Genomic DNA, 19325 nt, shown 5'->3' on the forward strand with positions numbered 1-19325 from the left:
GTACAGTAGTGTGTGTAGGGTTAGGGGGGTAAGGGTACAGTAGTGTGTGCAGGGTTAGGTGATAAGGACAAAGTATTGGATGCAGGGTTAGGGGGGTAAAGTACAGAAGTGTGTGCAGGGTTAAGTGATAAGGACAAAGTATTGGATGCAGGGTTAGGGGGTAAGGTACAGTTGTGTGTGCAGGGTTAGGGGGGTAAGGGTACAGTATTGGTTGCAGGATTAGGGGGGTAAGGGTACAGTAGTGTGTGTAGGGTTAGGGGGGTAAGGGTACAGAAGTGTGTGTAGGGTTAGGGGGGTAAGGGTACAGAATTGTGTGCAGGGTTAGGGGGGTAAGGGTACAGTAGTGTGTGCAGGGTTAGGGGGGTAAGGGTAGAGTAGTGTGTGCAGGGTTAGGGGGGTAAGGGTACAGTAGTGTATGCAGGGTTAGGTGATAAGAATATAGTATTGGTTGCAGGACTAGGGGGGTAGGGTACAGTAGTGTGTGCAGGGTTAGGGGGGTAAGCTACAGTAGTGTGTGCAGGGTTAGGGGGGTAAGGTACAGTAGTGTATGCAGGGTTAGGTGATAAGAATATAGTATTGGTTGCAGGATTAGGGGGGTTAGGTACAGTAGTGTGTGCAGGGTTAGGGGGGTAAGGTACAGTAGTGTGTGCAGGGTTAGGGGGGAAAGGTACAGTAGTGAATGCAGGGTTTGGTGATAAGAAGATAGTATTGGTTGCAGGATTAGTGGGGTAAGGTACAGTAGTGTGTGCAGGGTTAGGGGGTAAGGGTACAGTAGTGTATGCAGGGTTTTGTGATAAGAATATAGTATTGGTTGCAGGATTCGGTGGGTAAGGGTACAGTAGTGTGTTTAGGGTTAAGGGGGTAAGGGTACAGTAGTGTGTGCAGGGTTAGTGGGGTAAGGGTACAATAGTGTGTTCAGGGTTAGGGGGGTACGGGAACAGTAGTGTGTGCAGGGTTAGGGGGGTAAGGGTACAGTAGTGTGTGCAGGGTTAGGGGGGTAAGGGTACAGTAGTGTGAGCAGGGTTAAGGGGGTACGGGTACAGTAGTGTGTCCAGGGTTAGGGGGGTAAGGTACAGTAGTGTGTGCAGGGTTAGGGGGGTAAGGGTACAGTAGTGTGTGCACGGTTAGGGGGGTAAGGTAAGGTATTGTGTGCAGGGTTAGGTGATAAGAATATAGTATTGGTTGCAGGATTAGGTGGGTAAGGTACAGTAGTGTGTGCAGGGTTAGGGGGGTAAGGGTACAGTAGTGTATGCAGGGTTAGGTGATAGTATTGGTTGCAGGATTAGGGGGGTAAGGTACAGTAGTGTATGCAGGGTTAGGTTATAAGAATTTAGTATTGATTGCAGGATTAGGGGGATAAGGTACAGTAGTGTGTGCAGGGTTAGGGGGGTAAGGTACAGTAGTGTGTGCAGGGTTAGGGGGGTAAGGTATAGTAGTGTGAGCAGGGCTAGGGGGCTAAGGTACAGTAGTGTGAGCAGGGCTAGGGGGCTAAGGTACAGTAGTGTGTGAAGGGTTAGGGGGGTAAGGTACAGTAGTGTATGCAGGGTTAGGGGTATGCAGTCGGGAAGCCGGCGGAATTAATCCCGACAGCCGGCTTCCCGACTGTCATATCCCGGCAGGGGTCTAAAGACAGGCATCAATATGTTGACGCCTGTAATTAGACATACGCCGGGAGCCCGATGCCCGCCATCCCGATCGAAGGGACGCCGGGCGCTGAGTGCAGGTAACAGTGCGGGGAAGGGGGGGGGATTAGGTTTAGTGTTCCCACAGAAGATTTAGGGTTAGGCTCCCCCTGGGAGGTTAGGTTTAGGCTAGGGGAAGGGGGGGTCAGCATTAGGCACCCCCGGGGGGGACTCAGGGTTAGGCACCCCCCCGGGGCACAGGTTTAGGCGGCGGGGAAGGGGGGGTTAGGTTTAGGCACTTAGAGGGAGGATTAGGGTTAGGCACTGGGGGGGAAGGTTAGGGTTAGACACCCCTAAGGGAGGGATAGGGATAGGGGGTAGAAATAGGTTAGTATATACTTACCTTAGGACAATCAGGATTTCCTCCTCTGTCAGGATGCCCGTCAGGGTTCCAACCGACCGGGCATGGGTCCGGCGGTAAATCATACCGATTCCAGGTTAGGTGATAAGGACAAAGTATTGGATGCAGGGTTAGGGGGGTAAGGGTACAGTATTGGTTGCAGGATTAGGGGGGTAAGGGTACAGTAGTGTGTGCAGGGTTAGGGGGTAAGGGTACAGTAGTGTGTGCAGGGTTAGGTGATAAGGACAAATTATTGGATGCAGGCTTAGGGGGGTAAGGTACAGTAGTGTGTGCAGGGTTAGGGGGGTAAGGGTACAGTAGTGTGTGCAGGGTTAGGGGGGTAAGGTACAGTAGTGTGTGCAGGGTTTGGGGGGTAAGGGTACAGTATTGGTTGCAGGATTAGGGGGGAAAGGGTACAGTAGTGTTTGCAGGGTTAGGGGGGTAAGGGAACAGTAGTGTGTGCAGGGTTAGGGGGGTAAGGGTACAGTAGTGTGTGCAGGGTTAGGGGGGTAAAATTAAAGTAGTGTGTGCAGGGTTAGGGGGGTAAGGGTATTTAGTGTGTGCAGGGTTAAGTGATAAGGACAAAGTATTGGATGCAGGGTTAGGGGGGTAAGGGTACAGTATTGGTTGCAGGATTAGGGGGTTAAGGGTACATTAGTGTGTGCAGGGTTAGGGGGTAAGGGAACAGTATTGGTTGCAGGATTAGGGGGGTAAGGGTACAGTATTGTGTGCAGGGTTAGGGGGGTAAGGGTAAAGTAGTGTGTGCAGGGTTAGGGGGGTAAGGGTACAGCATTGTGTGCAGGGTTAGGGGGTAAGGGTACAGCATTGTGTGCAGGGTTAGGGGGTAAGGGTATAGCAGTGTGTGCAAGGTTAGGTGATAAGGACAAAGTATTGGATGCAGGGTTAGGGGGGTAAGGTACAGTAGTGTGTGCAGGGTTAGGTGATAAGGACAAAGTATTGGATGCAGGGTTAGGGGGGTAAGGTACAGTAGTGTGTGCAGGATTAAGTGATAAGGACAAAGTATTGGATGCAGGGTTAGGGGGGTAAGGTACAGTAGTGTGTGCAGGGTTAGGGGGGTAAGGGTACAGAATTGGTTGCAGGGTTAGGGCGGTAAGGGTACAGTATTGGGTGCAGGATTAGGGGGGTAACGGTACAGTAGTGTGTGCAGGGTTAGGGGGGTACGGGTACAGTAGTGTGTGCAGGGTTAGGGGGGTAAGGGTACAGTAGTGTGTGCAGGATTAGGGGGGTAAGAGGACAGTAGTGTATGCAGGATTAGGGGGGTAAGGGTACAGTAGTGTGTGCAGGTTTAGGCGGGTAAGGGTACAGTAGTGTGTGCAGGGTTAGGGGGGTAAGGTACAGTAGTGTGTGCAGGGTTAGGGGGGTAAGGGCACAGTAGTGTATGCAGGGTTAGGTGATAAGAATATAGTATTGGTTGCAGGATTCGGGGGGTAAGGGTACAGTAGTGTTTGTAGGGTTAGGGGGGTAAGGGTACAGTAGTGTGTGCAGGGTTAGGGGGTTAAGGGTACAGTAGTGTGTGCAGGGTTAAGGGGGTAAGGGTACAGTAGTGTGTGCAGGGTTGGGGTGGTAATGGTACAGTAGTGTATGCAGGGTTAGGTGATAAGATTATAGTATTGGTTGCAGAGTTAGGGGGGTAAGGTACAGTAGTGTGTGCAGGGTTAGGCGGGTATGGGTACTGTAGTGTGTGCAGGGTTAGGGGGGTAAGGTACAGTGTGTGCAGGGTTAGGGGGGTATGGGTACAGTATTGGTTGCAGGATTAGGGGGGTAAGGGAACAGTAGTGTGTGCAGGGTTAGGGGGGTAAGGGTACAGTAGTGTGTGCAGGGTTAAGGGGGTAAGAGTAAAGTAGTGTGTGCAAGGTTAGGGGGGTAAGGGTACAGTAGTGTGTGCAGGGTTAGGGGGGTAAGGTACAGTAGTGTATGCAGGGTTAGGTGATAAGAATATTGTATTGGTTGCCGGGTTAGGGGGGTAAGGTACAGTAGTGTGTGCAGGGTTAGGGGGGTAAGGGCACAGTAGTATATGCAGGGTTAGGTGATAAGAATATAGTATTGGTTGCAGCATTCGAGGGGTAAGGGTACAGTAGTGTTTGTAGGGTTAGGGGGGTAAGGGTACAGTAGTGTGTGCAGGGTTAGGGGGTTAAGGGTACATTAGTGTGTGCAGGGTTAAGGGGGTAAGGGTACAGTAGTGTGTGTAGGGTTAGGGGGGTAAGGGTACAGTAGTGTGTGTAGGGTTAGGGGGGTAAGGGTACAGAATTGTGTGCAGGGTTAGGGAGGTAAGGGTACAGTAGTGTGTGCAGGGTTAGGGGGGTAAGGGTAGAGTAGTGTGTGCAGGGTTAGGGGGGTAAGGGTACAGTAGTGTATGCAGGGTTAGGTGATAAAAATATAGTATTGGTTGCAGGACTAGGGGGGTAGGGTACAGTAGTGTGTGCAGGGTTAGGGGGGTAAGGTACAGTAGTGTGTGCAGGGTTAGAGGGGTAAGGTACAGTAGTGTATGCAGGGTTAGGTGATAAGAATATAGTATTGGTTGCAGGATTAGGGGGGTAAGGTACAGTAGTGTGTGCAGGGTTAGGGGGGTAAGGTACAGTAGTGTGTGCAGGGTTAGGGGGGTAAGGTACAGTAGTGAATGCAGGGTTTGGTGATAAGAAGATAGTATTGGTTGCAGGATTAGTGGGGTAAGGTACAGTAGTGTGTGCAGGGTTAGGGGGTAAGGGTACAGTAGTGTATGCAGGGTTATGTGATAAGAATATAGTATTGGTTGCAGGATTCGGTGGGTAAGGGTACAGTAGTGTGTTTAGGGTTAAGGGGGTAAGGGTACAGTAGTGTGTGCAGGGTTAGTGGGGTAAGGGTACAGTAGTGTGTTCAGGGTTAGGGGGGTACGGGTACAGTAGTGTGTGCAGGGTTAGGGGGGTAATGGTACAGTAGTGTGTGCAGGGTTAGGGGGGTAAGGGTACAGTAGTGTGAGCAGGGTTAAGGGGGTAAGGGTACAGTAGTGTGTCCAGGGTTAGGGGGGTAAGGTACAGTAGTGTGTGGGGGGTTAGGGGGGTAAGGGTACAGTAGTGTGTGCAGGGTTAGGGGGGTAAGGTAAGGTATTGTGTGCAGGGTTAGGTGATAAGAATATAGTATTGGATGCAGGATTAGGTGGGTAAGGTACAATAGTGTGTGCAGGGTTAGGGGGGTAAGGGTACAGTAGTGTATGCAGGGTTAGGTGATAGTATTGGTTGCAGGATTAGGGGGGTAAGGTACAGTAGTGTATGCAGGGTTAGGTTATAAGAATATAGTATTGATTGCAGGATTAGGGGGATAAGGTACAGTAGTGTGTGCAGGGTTAGGGGGGTAAGGTACAGTAGTGTGAGCAGGGCTAGGGGGCTAAGGTACAGTAGTGTGAGCAGGGCTATGGGGCTAAGGTACAGTAGTGTGTGAAGGGTTAGGGGGGTAAGGTACAGTAGTGTATGCAGGGTTAGGTGATAAGAATATAGTATTGGTTGCAGGATTAGGGGGTAAGGTACAGTAGTGTGTGCAGGGTTAGGGGTATGCAGTCGGGAAGCCGGCGGAATTAATCCCGACAGCCGGCTTCCCGACTGTCATATCCCGGCAGGGGTCTAAAGACAGGCATCAATATGTTGACGCCTGTAATTAGACATACGCCGGGAGCCCGATGCCCGCCATCCCGATCGAAGGGACGCCGGGCGCTGAGTGCAGATAACAGTGCGGGGAAGGGGGGGGATTAGGTTTAGTGTTCCCACAGAAGATTTAGGGTTAGGCTCCCCCTGGGAGGTTAGGTTTAGGCTAGGGGAAGGGGGGGTCAGCATTAGGCACCCCCGGGGGGGACTCAGGGTTAGGCACCCCCCCGGGGCACAGGTTTAGGCGGCGGGGAAGGGGGGGTTAGGTTTAGGCACTTAGAGGGTGGATTAGGGTTAGGCACTGGGGGGGAAGGTTAGGGTTAGACACCCCTAAGGGAGGGATAGGGATAGGGGGTAGAAATAGGTTAGTTAGTATATACTTACCTTAGGACAATCAGGATTTCCTCCTCTGTCAGGATGCCCGTCGGGATTCCAACCGACCGGGCATGGGTCCGGAGGTAAATCATACCGATTCCAGGTAAGGTGATAAGGACAAAGTATTGGATGCAGGGTTACGGGGGTAAGGGTACAGTATTGGTTGCAGGATTAGGGGGGTAAGGGTACAGTAGTGTGTGCAGGGTTAGGGGGTAAGGGTACAGTAGTGTGTGCAGGGTTAGGTGATAAGGACAAATTATTGGATGCAGGCTTAGGGGGGTAAGGTACAGTAGTGTGTGCAGGGTTAGGGGGTAAGGGTACAGTAGTGTGTGCAGGGTTAGGCGGGTAAGGTACAGTAGTGTGTGCAGGGTTTGGGGGGTAAGGGTACAGTATTGGTTGCAGGATTAGGGGGGAAAGGGTACAGTAGTGTTTGCAGGGTTAGGGGGGTAAGGGAACAGTAGTGTGTGCAGGGTTAGGGGGGTAAGGGTACAGTAGTGTGTGCAGGGTTAGGGGGGTAAAATTAAAGTAGTGTGTGCAGGGTTAGGGGGGTAAGGGTAAAGTAGTGTGTGCAGGGTTAAGTGATAAGGACAAAGTATTGGATGCAGGGTTAGGGGGGTAAGGGTACAATATTGGTTGCAGGATTAGGGGGTTAAGGGTACATTAGTGTGTGCAGGGTTAGGGGGTAAGGGTACAGTATTGGTTGCAGGATTAGGGGGGTAAGGGTACAGTAGTGTGTGCAGGGTTAGGGGGGTAAGGGTAAAGTAGTGTGTGCAGGGTTAGGGGGGTAAGGGTACAGCATTGTGTGCAGGGTTAGGGGGTAAGGGTATAGCAGTGTGTGCAAGGTTAGGTGATAAGGACAAAGTATTGGTTGCAGGGTTAGGGGGGTAAGGTACAGTAGTGTGTGCAGGGTTAGGTGATAAGGTCAAAGTATTGGATGCAGGGTTAGGGGGGTAAGGTACAGTAGTGTGTGCAGGATTAAGTGATAAGGACAAAGTATTGGATGCAGGGTTAGGGGGGTAAGGTACAGTAGTGTGTGCAGGGTTAGGGGGGTAAGGGTACAGAATTGGTTGCAGGGTTAGGGCGGTAATGGTACAGTATTGGGTGCAGGATTAGGGGGGTAACGGTACAGTAGTGTGTGCAGGGTTAGGGGGGTACGGGTACAGTAGTGTGTGCAGGGTTAGGGGGGTAAGGATACAGTAGTGTGTGCAGGATTAGGGGGGTAAGAGGACAGTAGTGTATGCAGGATTAGGGGGGTAAGGGTACAGTAGTGTGTGCAGGTTTAGGCGGGTAAGGGTACAGTAGTGTGTGCAGGGTTAGGGGGGTAAGGTACAGTAGTGTGTGCCGGGTTAGGGGGGTATGGGTACAGTATTGGTTGCAGGATTAGGGGGGTAAGGGTACAGTAGTGTGTGCAGGGTAAGGGGGGTAAGGGAACAGTAGTGTGTGCAGGGTTTGGGGGGTAAGGGTACAGTAGTGTGCAGGGTTAGGGGGGTAAGGGTAAAGTAGTGTGTGCAGGGTTAGGCGGCTAAGGGTACAGTAGTGTGTGCAGGGTTAGGGGGGTAAGGTACAGTAGTGTGTGCAGGTTTTGGGGGGTAAGGGTACAGTATTGGTTGCAGGATTAGGGGGGTAAGGGTACAGTAGTGTGTGCAGGGTTAGAGGGGTAAGGGAACAGTAGTGTGTGCAGGGTTAGGGGGGTAAGGGTACAGTATTGTGTGCATGGTTAGGGGGGTAAAATTAAAGTAGCGTGTGCAGGGTTTGGGGGGTAAGGGTAAAGTAGTGTGTGCAGGGTTAAGTGATAAGGACAAAGTATTGGATGCAGGGTTAGGGGGTAAGGTACAGTAGTGTGTGCAGGGTTAGGGGGGTAAGGGTACAGTATTGGTTTCAGGATTAGGGGGGTAAGGGTACAGTAGTGTGTGCAGTGTTAGGGGGGTAAGGGTAAAGTAGTGTGTTCAGGGTTAGGGGGGTAAGGGTACAGCATTGTGTGCAGGGTTAGGGGGTAAGGGTATAGTAGTGTGTGCAAGGTTAGGTGATAAGGACAAAGTATTGGATGCAGGGTTAGGGGGGTAAGGTACAGTAGTGTGAGCAGGATTAAGTGATAAGGACAAAGTATTTTATGCAGGGTTAAGGGGGTAAGGTACAGAAGTGAGTGCAGGGTTAGGGGGGTAAGGGTACAGTATTGGTTGCAGGATTAGGGCGGTAAGGGTACAGTATTGGTTGCAGGATTAGGGGGGTAATGGTACAGTAGTGTGTGCAGGGTTAGGGGGGTAAGGGTACAGTAGTGTGTGCAGGGTTAGGGTGGTAAGGGTACAGTAGTGTGTGCAGGATTAGGGGGGTAAGGGGACAGTAGTGTATGCCGGATTAGGGGGGAAAGGGTACAGTAGTGTGTGCAGGGTTAGGCGGGTAAGGGTACAGTATTGCGTGCAGGGTTAGGGGGGTAAGGGTACAGTATTGGTTGCAGGATTAGGGGGGTAAGGGTACAGTAGTGTGTGCAGGGTTAGGGGGGTAAGGGAACAGTAGTGTGTGCAGGGTTTGGGGGGTAAGGGTACAGTAGTGTGCAGGGTTAGGGGGGTAAGGGTAAAGTAGTGTGTGCAGGGTTAGGGGGCTAAGGGTACAGTAGTGTATGCAGGGTTAGGTGATAAGAATATAGTATTGGTTGCAGGATTCGGGGGGTAATGGTACAGTAGTGTTTGTAGGGTAAGTGGGGTAAGGGTGCAGTAGTGTATGCAGGGTTATGTGATAAGAATATAGCATTGGTTGCAGGATTCGTTGGGTAAGGGTACAGTAGTGTGTGTAGGGTTAGGGGGGTAAGGGTACAGTAGTGTGTGCAGGGTTAGGGGGGTAAGGGTACATTAGTGTGTGAAGGGTTAGGGGGGTAAGGGTACAGTAGTGTGTGCAGGGTTGGGGGGGTAAGGGTACAGTAGTGTATGCAGGGTTATGTGATAAGAATATAGTATTGGTTGCAGGATTCGGTGGGTAAGGGTACAGTAGTGTGTTTAGGGTTAAGGGGGTAAGGGTACAGTAGTGTGTGCAGGGTTAGTGGGGTAAGGGTACAGTAGTGTGTTCAGGGTTAGGGGGGTACGGGTACAGTAGTGTGTGCAGGGTTAGGGGGGTAATGGTACAGTAGTGTGTGCAGGGTTAGGGGGGTAAGGGTACAGTAGTGTGAGCAGGGTTAAGGGGGTAAGGGTACAGTAGTGTGTCCAGGGTTAGGGGGGTAAGGTACAGTAGTGTGTGGAGGGTTAGGGGGGTAAGGGTACAGTAGTGTGTGCAGGGTTAGGGGGGTAAGGTAAGGTATTGTGTGCAGGGTTAGGTGATAAGAATATAGTATTGGATGCAGGATTAGGTGGGTAAGGTACAGTAGAGTGTGCAGGGTTAGGGGGGTAAGGGTACAGTAGTGTATGCAGGGTTAGGTGATAGTATTGGTTGCAGGATTAGGGGGGTAAGGTACAGTAGTGTATGCAGGGTTAGGTTATAAGAATATAGTATTGATTGCAGGATTAGGGGGATAAGGTACAGTAGTGTGTGCAGGGTTAGGGGGTTAAGGTACAGTAGTGTGTGCAGGGTTAGGGGGGTAAGGTATAGTAGTGTGAGCAGGGCTAGGGGGCTAAGGTACAGTAGTGTGAGCAGGGCTAGGGGGCTAAGTTACAGTAGTGTGTGAAGGGTTAGGGGGGTAAGGTACAGTAGTGTATGCAGGGTTAGGTGATAAGAATATAGTATTGGTTGCAGGATTAGGGGGTAAGGTACAGTAGTGTGTGCAGGGTTAGGGGTATGCAGTCGGGAAGCCGGCGGAATTAATCCCGACAGCCGGCTTCCCGACTGTCATATCCCGGCAGGGGTCTAAAGACAGGCATCAATATGTTGACGCCTGTAATTAGACATACGCCGGGAGCCCGATGCCCGCCATCCCGATCGAAGGGACGCCGGGCGCTGAGTGCAGATAACAGTGCGGGGAAGGGGGGGGGATTAGGTTTAGTGTTCCCACAGAAGATTTAGGGTTAGGCTCCCCCTGGGAGGTTAGGTTTAGGCTAGGGGAAGGGGGGGTCAGCATTAGGCACCCCCGGGGGGGACTCAGGGTTAGGCACCCCCCCGGGGCACAGGTTTAGGCGGCGGGGAAGGGGGGGTTAGGTTTAGGCACTTAGAGGGAGGATTAGGGTTAGGCACTGGGGGGGAAGGTTAGGGTTAGACACCCCTAAGGGAGGGATAGGGATAGGGGGTAGAAATAGGTTAGTATATACTTACCTTAGGACAATCAGGATTTCCTCCTCTGTCAGGATGCCCGTCGGGATTCCAACCGACCGGGCATGGGTCCGGCGGTAAATCATACCGATTCCAGGTTAGGTGATAAGGACAAAGTATTGGATGCAGGGTTAGGGGGGTAAGGGTACAGTATTGGTTGCAGGATTAGGGGGGTAAGGGTACAGTAGTGTGGCAGGGTTAGGGGGTAAGGGTACAGTAGTTTGTGCAGGGTTAGGTGAGAAGGACAAATTATTGGATGCAGGCTTAGGGGGGTAAGGTACAGTAGTGTGTGCAGGGTTAGGTGATAAGGACAAAGTATTGGATGCAGGGTTAGGGGGGTAAGGTACAGTAGTGTGTGCAGGGTTAAGTGATAAGGACAAAGTATTGGATGCAGGGTTAGGGGGTAAGGTACAGTTGTCTGTGCAGGGTTAGGGGGGTAAGGGTACAGTATTGGTTGCAGGATTAGGGGGGTAAGGTTACAGTAGTGTATGCAGGGTTAGGTGATAAGAGTATAGTAGTGTGTGTAGGGTTAGGGGGGTAAGGGTACAGTAGTGTGTGTAGGGTTAGGGGGGTAAGGGTACAGAATTGTGTGCAGGGTTAGGGGGGTAAGGGTAGAGTAGTGTGTGCAGGGTTAGGGGGGTAAGGGTACAGTAGTGTGTGCAGGGTTAGGGGGGTAAGGTACAGTAGTGTGTGCAGGGTTAAGTGATAAGGACAAAGTATTGGATGCAGGGTTAGGGGGGTAAGGTACAGTAGTGTGTGCAGGGTTAGGGGGGTAAGGGTACAGTATTGGTTGCAGGATTAAGGGGGTAAGGGTACAGTAGTATGTGCAGGGTTAGGGGAGTAAGGGTACAGTAGTGTGTGCAGGATTAGGGGGATAAGTTAAGGTATTGTGTGCAGGGTTAGTTGATAAGAATATAGTATTGGATGCAGGATTAGGGGGTAAGGTACAGTAGTGTGTGCAGAGTAGGGGGGTAAGGTACAGTAGTGTGTGCAGGGTTGGGGGGGTAAGGGTACAGTAGTGTATGCAGGGTTATGTGATAAGAATATAGTATTGGTTGCAGGATTCGGTGGGTAAGGGTACAGTAGTGTGTTTAGGGTTAAGGGGGTAAGGGTACAGTAGTGTGTGCAGGGTTAGGGGGGTAAGGGTAAAGTAGTGTGTGTAGAGTTAGGGTGGTAAGGGTACAGTAGTGTGTGCAGGGTTTGGGGATAAGGGTACAGTAGTGTGTGCAGGGTTAGGTGATAAGGACAAATTATTGGATGCAGGGTTAGGCGGGTAAGGTACAGTAGTGTGTGCAGGGTAAGGGGGTAAGGGTACAGTAGTGTGTGCAGGGTTAGGGGGGTAAGGTACAGTAGTGTGTGCAGGGTTTGGGGGGTAAGGGTACAGTATTGGTTGCAGTATTAGGGGGGTAAGGGTACAGTAGTGTGTGCAGGGCTAGGGGGGTAAGGGAACAGTAGTGTGTGCAGGGTTAGGGGGGTAAGGGTACAGTAGTGTGTGCAGGGTTAGGGGGGTAAGTCTAAAGTAGTGTGTGCAGGGTTAGGGCGGTAAGGGTAAAGTAGTGTGAGCAGGGTTAAGTGATAAGGACAAAGTATTGGATGCAGGGTTAGGGGGGTAAGGTACAGTAGTGTGTGCAGGGTTAGGGGGGTAAGGGTACAGTATTGGTTTCAGGATTAAGGGGGTAAGGGTACAGTAGTGTGTGCAGGGTTAGGGGGGTAAGGGTAAAGTAGTGTGTGCAGGGTTAGGGGGGTAAGGGTACAGCATTGTGTGCAGGGTTAGGGGGTAAGGGTATAGTAGTGTGTGCAAGGTTAGGTGATAAGGACAAAGTATTGGATGCAGGGTTAGGGGGGTAAGGTACAGTAGTGTGTGCAGGGTTAGGTGATAAGGACAAAGTATTGGATGCAGGGTTACGGGGGTAAGGTACAGTAGTGTGTGCAGGATTAAGTGATAAGGACAAAGTATTGGATGCAGGGTTAGGGGAGTAAGGTACAGTAGTGTGTGCAGGGTTAGGGGGGTAAGGGTACAGTATTGGTTGCAGGGTTAGGGGGGTATGGGTACAGTATTGGTTGCAGGATTAGGGGGGTAATGGTACAGTAGTGTGTGCAGGGTTAGGGGGGTAAGGGTACAGTAGTGTGTGCAGGGTTAGGGGGGTAAGGGTACAGTAGTGTGTGCAGGATTAGGGGGGTAAGGGGACAGTAGTGTATGCAGGATTAGGGGGGTAAGGGTACAGTAGTGTGTGCAGGGATAGGCTGGTAAGGGTACAGTAGTGTGAGCAGGGTTAGGGGGGTAATGTACAGTAGTGTGTGCAGGGTTAGGGCGGTAAGGGTACAGTATTGGTTGCAGGATTAGGGATGTAAGGGTACAGTAGTGTGTGCAGGGTTAGGGGGGAAAGGGAACAGTAGTGTGTGCAGGGTTAGGGGGGTAAGGGTACAGTAGTGTGCAGGGTTAGGGGGTAAGGGTAAAGTAGTGTGTGCAGGGTTAGGGGGCTAAGGGCACAGTAGTGTATGCAGGGTTAGGTGATAAGAATATAGTATTGGTTGCGGGATTCGGGGGGTAAGGGTACAGTAGTGTTTGTAGGGTTAGTGGGGTAAGGGTACAGTACTGTATGCAGGGTTATGTGATAAGAATATAGTATTGGTTGCAGGGTTAGGGGGGTAAGGTACAGTAGTGTGTGCAGGGTTAGGGGGGTAAGGTACAGTAGTGTGTGCAGGGTTAGGGGGGAAAGGGTACATTAGTGTGTGAAGGGTTAGGGGGGTAAGGGTACAGTAGTGTGTGCAGGGTTGGGGGGGTAAGGGTACAGTAGTGTATGCAGGGTTGGGTGATAAGAATATAGTATTGGTTGCAGGGTTAGGGGGGTAAGGTACAGTAGTGTGTGCAGGGTTAGGGGGGTAAGGTACAGTAGTGTGTGCAGGGTTAGGGGGGTAAGGGTACAGTAGTGTGTGCAGGGTTAGGGGGGTAAGGGTACAGTATTGGTTGCAGGATTAGGGGGGTAAGGGTACAGTAGTGTGTGCAGGGTTAGGGGGGTAAGGGTAAAGTAGTGTGTGCAGGGTTAGGGGGGTAAGGGTACAGCATTGTGTGCAGGGTTAGGGGGTAAGGGTATAGTAGTGTGTGCAAGGTTAGGTGATAAGGACAAAGTATTGGATGCAGGGTTAGGGGGGTAAGGTACAGTAGTGTGTGCAGGGTTAGGTGATAAGGACAAAGTATTGGATGCAGGGTTAGGGGGGTAAGGTACAGTAGTGTGTGCAGTATTAAGTGATAAGGACAAAGTATTGGATGCAGGATTAGGGGGGTAAGGTACAGTAGTGTATGCAGGGTTGGGGGGGTAAGGGTACATTAGTGTGTGAAGGGTTAGGGGGGTAAGGGTACAGTAGTGTGTGCAGGGTTGGGGGGGTAAGGGTACAGTAGTGTATGCAGGGTTGGGTGATAAGAATATAGTATTGGTTGCAGGGTTAGGGGGGTAAGGTACAGTAGTGTGTGCAGGGTTAGGGGGGTAAGGTACAGTAGTGTGTGCAGGGTTAGGGGGGTAAGGGTACAGTAGTGTGTGCAGGGTTAGGGGGGTAAGGGTACAGTATTGGTTGCAGGATTAGGGGGGTAAGGGTACAGTAGTGTGTGCAGGGTTAGGGGGGTAAGGGTAAAGTAGTGTGTGCAGGGTTAGGGGGGTAAGGGTACAGCATTGTGTGCAGGGTTAGGGGGTAAGGGTATAGTAGTGTGTGCAAGGTTAGGTGATAAGGACAAAGTATTGGATGCAGGGTTAGGGGGGTAAGGTACAGTAGTGTGTGCAGGGTTAGGTGATAAGGACAAAGTATTGGATGCAGGGTTAGGGGGGTAAGGTACAGTAGTGTGTGCAGTATTAAGTGATAAGGACAAAGTATTGGATGCAGGGTTAGGGTGGTAAGGTACAGTAGTGTGTGCAGGGTTAGGGGGGTAAGGGTACAGTATTGGTTGCAGGGTTAGGGGGGTATGGGTACAGTATTGGTTGCAGGATTAGGGGGGTAATGGTACAGTAGTGTGTGCAGGGTTAGGGGGGTAAGGGTACAGTAGTGTGTGCAGGGTTAGTGGGGTAAGGGTACAGTAGTGTGTGCAGGATTAGGGGGGTAAGGGGACAGTAGTGTATGCAGGATTAGGGGGGAAGGGTACAGTAGTGTGTGCAGGGTTAGGCGGGTAAGGGTACAGTAGTGTGTGCAGGGTTAGGGGGGTAAGGTACAGTAGTGTGTGCAGGGTTAGGGCGGTAAGGGTACAGTATTGGTTGCAGGATTAGGGGGGTAAGGGTACAGTAGCGTGTGCAGGGTTAGGGGGGTAAGGGAACAGTAGTGTGTGCAGGGTTAAGGGGGTAAGGGTACAGTAGTGTGCAGGGTTAGGGGGGTAAGGGTAAAGTAGTGTGTGCAGGGTTAGGGGGCTAAGGGTACAGTAGTGTATGCAGGGTTAGGTGATAAGAATATAGTATTGGTTGCAGGTTTCGGGGGGTAAGGGTACAGGAGTGTTTGTAGGGTTAGTGGGGTAAGGGTACAGTAGTGTATGCAGGGTTATGTGATAAGAATATAGTATTGATTGCAGGATTCGTTGGGTAAGGGTACAGTAGTGTGTGTAGGGTTAGGGGGGTAAGGGTACAGTAGTGTGTGCAGGGTTAGGGGGGAAAGGGTACATTAGTGTGTGAAGGGTTAGGGGGGTAAGGGTACAGTAGTGTGTGCAGGGTTGGGGGGGTAAGGGTACAGTAGTGTATGCAGGGTTAGGTGATAAGAATATAGTATTGGTTGCAGGGTTAGGGGGGTAAGGTACAGTAGTGTGTGCAGGGTTAGGGGGGTAAGGGTACAGTAGTGTATGCAGGGTTAGGTGATAAGAATATAGTAGTGTGTGTAGGGTTAGGGGGGTAAGGGTACAGTAGTGTGTGCAGGGTTAGGGGGGTAAGGGTACAGTAGTGTGTGCATGGTTAGGGGGGTAAGGGTACAGTAGTGTATGCAGGTTTAGGTAATAAGAATATCTAGTATTGGTTGCAGGATTAGGGGGGTAAGGTACAGTAGTGTATACAGGGTTAGGTGATAAGAATATAGTATTGGTTGCAGGATTAAGGGGGTAAGGTACAGTAGTGTGTGCAGAGTAGGGGGTAAGGTACAGTATTGTGTGCAGGGTTAGGGGGGTAAGGGTACAGTAGTGTATGCAGGGTTTGGTGATAAGAAGATAGTATTGGTTGCAGGATTAGGGGGGTAAGGTACAGTAGTGTGTGCAGGGTTAGGGGATAAGGGTACAGTAGTGTATGCAGGGTTATGTGATAAGAATATTGTATTAGTTGCAGGATTCGGTGGGTAAGGGTACAGTAGTGTGTGTAGGGTTAGAGGGGTAAGGGTACAGTAGTGTGTGCAGGGCTAGGGAGGTAAGGGTACAGTAGTGTGAGCAGGGTTAGAGGGGTAAGGGTACAGTAGTGTGAGCAGGGTTAGGGGGGTAAGGTTACAGTAGTGTGTGCAGGATTAGGGGGGTAAGGGTACAGTAGTGTGTGCAGGGTTAGGGGGGTAAGGTACAGTAGTGTGTGCAGGGTTAGGGGTGTAAGGGTACAGTAGTGTGTGCAGGGTTAAGGGGGTAAGGTAAGGTATTGTGTGCAGGGTTAGGTGATAAGAATATAGTATTGGATGCAGGGTTAGGGGGGCAAGGGTACAGTAGTGTATGCAGGGTTAGGTGATAAGAATATAGTAGTGTGTGTAGGGTTAGGGGGGTAAGGGTACAGTAGTGTGTGCAGGGTTAGGGGGGTAAGGGTACAGTAGTGTGAGCAGGGTTAGGGGGGTAAGGGTACAGTAGTGTGTGCAGGATTAGGGGGGTAAGGGTACAGTAGTGTGTGCAGGGTTAGGGGGGTAAGGTACAGTAGTGTGTGCAGGGTTAGGGGGGCAAGGGTACAGTAGTGTATGCAGGGTTAGGTGATAAGAATATAGTAGTGTGTGTAGGGTTAGAGGGGTAATGGTACAGTAGTGTGTGCAGGGCTAGGGAGGTAAGGGTACAGTAGTGTGTGCAGGGTTAGGGGGGTAAGGGTACAATAGTGTGTGCAGGGTTAGGGGGGTAAGGTACAGTAGTGTATGCAGGGTTTGGTGATAAGAAGATAGTATTGGTTGCAGGATTAGGGGGGAAAGGTACAGTAGTGTGTGCAGGGTTAGGGGGTAAGGGTACAGTAGTGTATGCAGGGTTATGTGATAAGAATATAGTATTGGTTGCAGGATTCGGTGGGTAAGGGTACCGTAGTGTGTGTAGGGTTAGGGGGGTAAGGGTACAGTAGTGTGTGCAGGGTTAGGGGTGTAAGGGTACAGTAGTGTGTGCAGGGTTAGGGGGGTAAGAGTACAGTAGTGTGTGCAGGGTTAGGGGGGGTAATGGTACAGTAGTGTGTACAGGGTTAGGGGGGTAAGGGTACAGTAGTGTGTGCAGGATTAGGGGGGAAAGGGTACAGTGGTGTGTGCAGGGTTAGGTGATAAGGACACAGTATTGGGTCCAGGGTTAGGGGATAAGGGTACAGTAGTGTGTGCAGGGTTAGGTGATAAGGACATAGTATCGGGTCCAGGGTTAGGGGATAAGGGTACAGTAGTGAATGAAGGGTTGGGGGTAAAGATACAATATTGGGTGCAGGGTTAGGGAGTAAGGGTACAGTATTGGTGGCAGAGTTAGGGGATCAGGGTAGAGTATTAGGTAAAGTGTTGGGGGACAAGGACACATTATTGGGTGCAGGGTTAGGGGGATAAGAAAACAATAATGAGAAGAGAGTTTATCATTATATTGTCCCCAGGATCCTTCTTGCTACACTGTATTGTGCCCAGTAAATAATATGCCACACCAGTTTACATTATGCCACATAGCGCCCCCAGTTAACATTATAAATGTATTGTGATAGGATCATTGGTAAAGTGGTCTGTGGCAGGTACATTTGTCCCAGATTCCTGTCTTATGTGTTTTAAACCCCCAGGAGAAAGTCTGCAGTTTAACAGGCTTGTTAAGGTTTCCACCTGAGAGTGGCCAATATAAGCCTAGTGTGTTTAAGGCTGAGTATCTCACCTGGGAGAGCAGGCAGGGAGTTTGCTCAGAGACACTTGGAAACCTAACGGTGAGTGTTGTGCTGTGCTTTTGTTGCTGGCGAGGGCATTAGGCCCTGCCAGGTTCTGGTAGTGAGGGAACTACCTGCGAAGTTAGTGCCCCGACAGGGCAAGGATTTATATTTATGTTTTCTTTATATTTCTGACATTGTACAATAAAGACTGGCGCTGACCAGCTTGTACTTGCATCCAGACTGGTGTGCTGCTTCCCTGCTGCTGTGTGTGTGTGTGTGTGTGTGTGTGTGTGTGTGTGTGTGTGTGTGTGTGTGTGTGTGTGTGTGTGTGTGTGTGTGTGTGTGTGTGTGTGTGTGTGTGTGTGTGTGTGTGTGTGTGTGTGTGTGTGTGTGTGTGTGTGTAAGGAAGGAGTCCTCTACCCAGAGGAGAGGGACCCCCTAACCTAACTGTGTCACAATATGGTGGAGAATGCGGGCAACCACACACACTGAAGTTGCAGCAAGAGGAAAACTTTCCATTTAAAAATTAAAGGGAGAGACACCCAATTTGTAAGTGTGGAAATAACGCTGTGTCCTTGGAGTCCCATAGAAGAGGCGTCAGCCAATGCTCAGAGAGGCAAGGTTCAGCTTCCAACCTACACCCCAGGACAAAATGGAGGACATTATTAAGGCCTTGCTCCAAAGTACAGCAGCTCAGCAGGAGACAAACAAACTTCAGCAGGAATCTACCAGAGCTCAGCAGGAATCCACCAGGGTGAAACTGTTGGCCTTGGAGACAGCCCAGAGGCAACAACAGGTCGCCATCGAGGAAACCTGCCAGGCCATAAAAGAGGTGGTACAGCACCTGCTCGCCCGGCCCAGAGATGTTGCTACTGGTCCTCCCACCCCCACTCACTCCGTACGAGCCAGTCACTTCCTCCAAAAGATGACTTCGGGCGATGATGTGGAGGCCTATCTCACCACGTTTGAAAGAACGGCCGAAAGGGAGAGTTGGCCCAAGGAGCAGTGGGCAAGTCTAGTGGCACCATTTTTGTCTGGGGAGCCACAAAAGGCCTATTTCGATTTACGCCTGGCTGATGCCAAGGACTATAAAAAACTGAAACAGGAGATCCTAACTCGCTTGGGAGTCACCACCTTTGTTCGTGCCCAACGGGTCCACCGCTGGGAGTTCCATAGGGACAAGCCTCCACGTTCACAGATGCATGACCTCGTCCATCTGTCCTCAAAATGGCTACAGCCCAAGACGCTGACGGGACCACAGATCGTGGAAAGGGTCATGATGGACCGGTACCTGCGATCATTACCTGTGACTCTGCGCAAGTGGGTGAGCCATGCTGACCCTAAGTCCGCAGACCAGTTGGTCGAGCTGGTGGAGAGGTACGTGGCGGCTGAGGAGCTGATGAGTATGCCCCACCGAGCCCCGATGGCGCACCGGCGAACTCCCACAGACACTGGTAAGACTGTTCCAGGGGAGAAGGGTGCTGGGCGGTGGAATGTACCTAAGACTGAGGGTGTAGAACCTGGAGACAGGCCTGCCAGGCCAGGAAGGTTCTTGCCCCATAAACGACTAGACATTAATATGACTCAGTGTTTCCGATGTGGTGGCTTCGGCCATATTGCCGCTAATTGTTCACTTACAACTGAACCTATGCAATGTGATACTGCTCATGTCTACCGCAGGGGGTCTTTCTTTGCACAGACAGCCTGTATGGCTGACCGGCAGGCTGAGACTGATAAGCACATGTGTGTACTCACTGTAGATGGCAACCGAGTAGAGGCACTGTTAGACTCTGGTAGCTTGGTGACACTTATAAAAGCTGAGCTGGTGAACCCCTTGAGGCATACAGGGAAAACTGTTGGTGTGACCTGCATACATGGGGATACTCGATATTATGTTACGGCCGAGGTGAATATCGAGACACCATGTGGCTCTGCTATAGTTTCTGTGGGTTTGGTGCATGGTCTGGTGTACGATGCAATATTGGGGAGAGACTTTGCTCACTTCTGGAAGTTGTGGGAAAGCCGTTTTGTTCCAGAGGTGAACAACCCCGAT

Source organism: Taudactylus pleione, unplaced genomic scaffold (genome assembly GCF_031769625.1).
Source record: "Taudactylus pleione unplaced genomic scaffold, aTauple2 ptg000250l, whole genome shotgun sequence".
Taxonomy (NCBI): Eukaryota; Metazoa; Chordata; class Amphibia; order Anura; family Myobatrachidae; genus Taudactylus; species Taudactylus pleione.